This window comes from Lolium rigidum, chromosome 1, assembly GCF_022539505.1.
Source record: "Lolium rigidum isolate FL_2022 chromosome 1, APGP_CSIRO_Lrig_0.1, whole genome shotgun sequence".
Lineage (NCBI taxonomy): Eukaryota > Viridiplantae > Streptophyta > Magnoliopsida > Poales > Poaceae > Lolium > Lolium rigidum.
The window spans coordinates 63163128-63169127 of NC_061508.1; positions in this window are offsets into that span (position 1 = coordinate 63163128).

Genomic DNA, 6000 nt, shown 5'->3' on the forward strand with positions numbered 1-6000 from the left:
CCAAGCACGGAGAAGAAGGGGTTATGATGGAAGACGGCGATGAAGAAGAAGATAATGATGACCAGTACCGATCTATGTTCTCCGAATGCGATGATACCGCAATGGACGACAATGAAGAAGAAGGAGGTGAAGAACAGGCATCGGATGATCCCGTTGATGATGATCTTCGTCGGGCCATTTCGATGCAAGAAGAGACTGTGGCACGGATAAGGAGAGGTTGCGGTTCGACAAGATGTTAGAGGACCACCACAAATTGTTGTACCCAGGTTGTGAAGATGGGCATAGAAAGCTGGGTAGCATATTGGAATTGCTGAAATGGAAGGCGAGAGGTCGGTGTGACTGACTCGGGATTTGAGAAATTGATGATAATATTAAAGAAGCTGTTTCCAAGAAATAATGAATTGCCCGTCGGTACATATGAAGCAAAGAAGCTTGTCTGCCCTCTAGGATTAGATGTGCGGAAGATACATGCATGCATTAATGATTGTATCCTCTACCGCGGTGAGAAGTACGAGAATTTGAATAAATGTCCGATATGTGGTGCATTGCGGTATAAGATCAGAAAAGATGACCCTGGTGATGTTGAGGGCGAGCCACGCAGGAAGAGGGTTCCTGCGAAGGTGATGTGGTATGCTCCAATAATACCACGGTTGAAACGTTTGTTCAGAAACAAAGAGCATGCCCAGTTGTTGCGATGGCACATGGAAGAACGTAAGAAAGACGCGATGTTGAGGCACCCCGCTGATGGTCGGCGGTGGAGAAACATCGGGAGAGAGTTCCCGGATTTTGCGGGTGAGGCAAGGAACTTATACTTTGGTCTAAGTACGGATGGCATGAATCCTTTTGGGGAGCAGAGCTGCGATCACAGCACATCGGCCCGTGACTCTATGTATCTACAACCTTCCTCCTTGGTTGTGCATGAAGCGGAAGTTCATTATGATGCCAGTGCTTATCCAAGGCCCAAAGCAACCGGGCAACGACATTGACGTGTACCTAAGGCCATTAGTCGATGAACTTTTGGAGTTGTGGGCCAAACCAGGTGTACGTGTGTGGGATGAGCACACCGAGCAAGAATTTGACCTACGAGCGTTGCTATTCGTAACCATCAATGATTGGCCTGCTCTCGGTAACATTTCGGGACAGACGAACAAAGGATACAATGCATGCACACACTGTTTAGATGAGACTGAAAGTAAATATTTGGAAAAAAGCAGAAAAGTTGTGTACCCGTTCAATCGTCGTTTCCTTCCGCGCAAGCATCCCTTAAGAAAAAAAGGCAAGCATTTCGATGGCGAGGCAGACCGCCGTCCGAAGCCTGTCCCCGTAGTGGTGCTGATATATTTGACATGGTCAAGGATTTAAATGTTATCTTTGGAAAGGGTCCAGGCAGTCAACCTGTTCCGAAAGACTCCGACGGACACGCGCCCATGTGGAAGAAGAAATCTATATTTTGGGAGCTAGAATATTGGAAAGCCACTGGAAGTCCGCTCCGCAATCGACGTGATGCACCCGACCAAGAATCTTTGTGTGAATATTCTAGGTTTTCCGGGCGTGTATGGGAAGTCAAAAGATACAACAGAAGCACGTGAGGACCGAAACATCATAAAGGACGAGACGGCAAGCATCCAGGGAAGTTTGAAGGGCCCGCCGGCTACGCTCTTACCAAACAAGAGAAGGAGATCTTTTTTGAAGCCCTATTCGGTATCAAGGTTCCGTCTGGTTTCTCGTCGAATATAAAGGGGATAGTAAATATGAAGGAGAAAAAATTCCAGAACCCGAAGTCCCATGACTCGTCACGTGCTTATGACACAATTGCTTCCGGTTGCATTGAGGGGACTTCTATCGGAAAATGTTCGACTAGCCATTGTGAAGATATGTGCATTCCTCAACGCAATTTCTCGGAAGGTAATGGATCCGAAACTTTGTCGGGATTACAGGAAGATGTGGTCGAATGTCTTGTCAGCTTCGAGTTGTTGTTCCCACCATCCTTCTTCAATATTATGACGCACCTCCTCGTTCACCTAGTTGAAGAGATTAGAATTCTCGGTCCTGTATTTCTACACAATATGTTCCCATTCGAGAGGTTCATGGGAGTCTTAAAGAAATATGTTCATAACCGAGCTAGGCCGGAAGGAAGTATCTCAAAGGGCTATGGAACTGAGGAGGTCATTGAGTTTTGTGTTGACTTTCTTCCTGACCTTAAGCCGATTGGTGTTCCTGAATCTCGGTATGAGGGGAGGCTGACTGGAAAAGGCACACTAGGAAGGAAATCAAGGGTGTGCAGGGACAAGATTTCTTTCAATCAAGCACACTACACCGTTCTATACAATTCCATCTTGGTGGCTCCGTACATCGAGAAACATAAGAATGCTTTACGAGAAATAAACCCGGGCCAGCCCGAGTCCTTGATTACACGTGAACACATGAATACCTTCGGCAGTTGGTTGCAAAGACATCTCATTAATGACCCATCTGCTGTGGAGCAGCTGTACTTGTTGTCTAGGTTACCATCTTCAAACATATGTACATTCCAAGGGTACGAGATAAATGGGAATACATTTTACACGATGGACCAAGATAAAAAGAGCACCAACCAAAACAGCGGTGTCCGCTTCGATGCAAAAGACGAGAATGGGCAGACCACCACATATTATGGATACATAGAGGAGATATGGGAACTTGACTATGGTCCCACTTTTAAGGTCCCTTTGTTTCGGTGCAAATGGGTGAGGCTCAGCGGTATACATATTGACGATAAGTACGGTATGATAACAGTGGATCCCAACAATCTTGCGTACTCGGACGAGCCATTTGTCCTAGCCAGCGAGGTGGCTCAAGTTTTCTACGTGAAGGACATGTCTAGCAAATCAAGAAAAAGAAATCAACAAAAGAATACATCAACCGAGGAGCCAAAGCGCCACATAGTTCTTTCGGGGAAAAGAAACATCGTGGGAGTGGATGAGAAGACGGACATGTCGGAAGATTATAATAAGTTTAAAGAAATTCCGCCCTTCACGGTGAAAATTGACCCAAGCATCTTACTAAATGATGAAGATTCTCCATGGCTACGGCGTAGAAGATCACAACACTAGATGGCGATGTAATAATGTATTCTTCATATATAGTTCCCAAGACAATCTCTACATTTATGTAATAATGAGAACCCTTTCCCCAACACTGTTAGAGGGAAAAAGAAATTTTTCCAAGGAGCAGCTTCCGAAGATGTCGTAGGGCGTGTGCACCAACGACATCTTCGAGAAGCTGCGCCACGGGAGATTTCCCAACCCTTTCCTTCATCCATGGGAATGAAACTGTGCTTGGCTTGTTGATCTGCTTGGCAAGGCGTATTGATGCTCCTTTTATAGGCACGGCACCGCTTCTACTTTGTCTTGTTCCTTCGACAGGGCGTGGTGTGCTACATGCTTTATCTCATCGAGCATTGCGTCCACCCACGCATCCTTATCCTGCCGACAGCTTTAGTCCCGGTTGCAACCACCAACCGTGACAAAAGGTTACCGACACATCCTTATCCCGCCGACAGCTTTAGTCCCGGTTGCAGCCACCAACCGTGACAAAAGGTTACCGACACATCCTTATCCTGCCGACAGCTTTAGTCCCGGTTGCAGCCACCAACCGTGACAAAAGGTTACCGACACATCCTTACCCGCACATCATCCCCCCAGATAAGGCCCTCCTAGATAAGCCTCCCCGGTCTTTTGTCCCGGTTTGAGCCTCCACCCGGGATGAAAGTTTCGCGCGCCTCTTCGTTCCCGCCTATTTTCTTCCCGCAATCCCGCCATTTTTTCACTATATATATGTAGGCCTTGGACTCATATCTGCAAACCTCATCACCCTCTCCCATATATGGCTTCCATCGTATGTCTAACACCCCGGGAGGCGGAGGCGCTTTGCGCCTCGAACTACCCCTGCCCGCCCGGCTACCGCGTCCCGACCGGCTGGTTGCTGAGCGTCGGAGGCGTACCGGTCCCTCCTATCCCTGTAGGTGTGCCACGCGAGATGGCCATCACAAACCACTACTATTTCGAGCTCACGCCTGAGCAGCGGAGGAATCCCCAGTGGCATCCCGACTACGGCCCGACTTGGGACAGCTTCTTCATCAATCGGCGTGAGAGGGCGGTTGCCGAGTACGAGGAGGACGGCCCGCCTCCTTCGAACTTGAACGAGGCCGGCCGTCGGATGTGGTGGCGCGGCCGGACTCTCGCAGAGCGTCATGGCCTATCGTGGCCCCCGCCTGCGCTACCCTCAATCCCAGCCCACGCGTGGTCATCCGCCGAGGTTCGACAACCGCGACCCCGATGCTAGCGACGATGACGTCGGCGACTTTGATGACTACAGTGGCGAATATTATAGGACTAGGCACGACTATGATTGAATGGCTCCAACATTCGAATCTGGCCATGTATCTTATTTTTCAGTTGAGGTCTGTACTTTAATTTCAGTTGAGGTCTGTACTTTAATTTCAGTTCAACCACTTTATTGAACAAAAACAACCGACAACGACTTTATAAACTAAATTTAAACTAATAGAACCGACAACGACTTTATTGAAATTACAATAAAATAGATAAATTACTAGTCTACTCTACTCGTCGTCGGAGGTTGTCTCCGTCCAAATGTCATCCCACCGAGGGTCGTTTTCGGTCCAAGTTGTATTCGGGTTCTCGAGCTCGAAGGCGGCGACGGCCCGACGGTGGCGCTGTTGGACCTGCGTTGTGCCCTAAGGTTAGCAAAGAACGCGTCGGGGCTGCGCCCTCCGGCGCATCAACGCTCGTCGCGCCGGCGATGGCGATCTGCGCTGCACGGCGATGCGGCGACGGTCCTCGTCGTCGACGAGGCACGGCGGTGGCGCGAGGAACTCCGCTCCTCTAGCGATTCAACATCCGGAAGTTCATGTCGTGCCCGGCCGCCGAAGCGCCACGCCGCCGCGTCGAGCGCGCGCCTCCTCCGGCGTGTTGTACGTGCGAGGTGAGCGGAAGCCACCGGCGCGTATTCGGCGGTGAACCTACCGCTCGGACGCACTCGAACGCCACGGAACCGGACGCCCTCGACGACGTGGAGGCATCCCGAGATGAATGAGCGGAGGCGGTGGTGACGTGTGGTTGCGCCCGCACTGTCGCTCATATAGCGCACGCGGGCATGGCACGTGTAGCGGTGGCTACACGTCGCACGCCGCGTCGGCGGGCGAGGCACGTGGTAGCGGTGGCTACACGTCGCACGCCGGCGTCGGCGGGCGAGGCACGTGGAAGCGGTGAAACATTTGATATGATGCGAGATGCAAATAGTTATATGCATGTCATATTCATGTTCATTGGATTTTTCTGATCAATTTTCATATATAAAACTTTTGTATTTGAGGTACCATTCAAAAGTTATTGAAATAATAGTTTTATTAAGTTAAAATAGAAAAAAAGGGGTGAAGAGGGAGATGGTGATCCGTGGCACAACCCATCCAACGGCTCTAGGCCGTTGGATTCAAACGGCCGAGCCGTTGGATGGGCTGTGCCACGGATCAGCCTCTCCTACCCCTTTGTCGCGGGTCGTGCCATGGCCCGCGATAAAGGCCCCCTTTATCGCGGGTGGTGGCACGACCCGCGATAAAGGGGCCTTTATCGCGGGTCGTGCCATGGCCCGCGATAAAAGGGGGGTAGGTATATAAGGTGGGCGCCGCGGGCGGTGCCTCCACCCGCGATACCCGGAGGCCAGCACTTAGCGAATCACGCCGCCAGGCTGCCCGATTTCGCCGCCGCCGCCGGCCATCTTCCTCGCCTCCGGCCGCCGCCCCCGCCACTTCTGCGCCGCCTCTTCGCCGCCCCCGCCCTCTGCGCCGCCTCTGCGCGCGCCGGCCGCGCCGTCTGCGCGCCATCTCCTCTCGCGCGCGCGGCCTCTGCGCGCGGCAACTCCGGCGCCCGCCGCCTCCTCTGGGGCACCCCGGCCGCCGTCCCGCGCGGCCGCCACCCTCCGCCGTCCCGCGCCACCCTC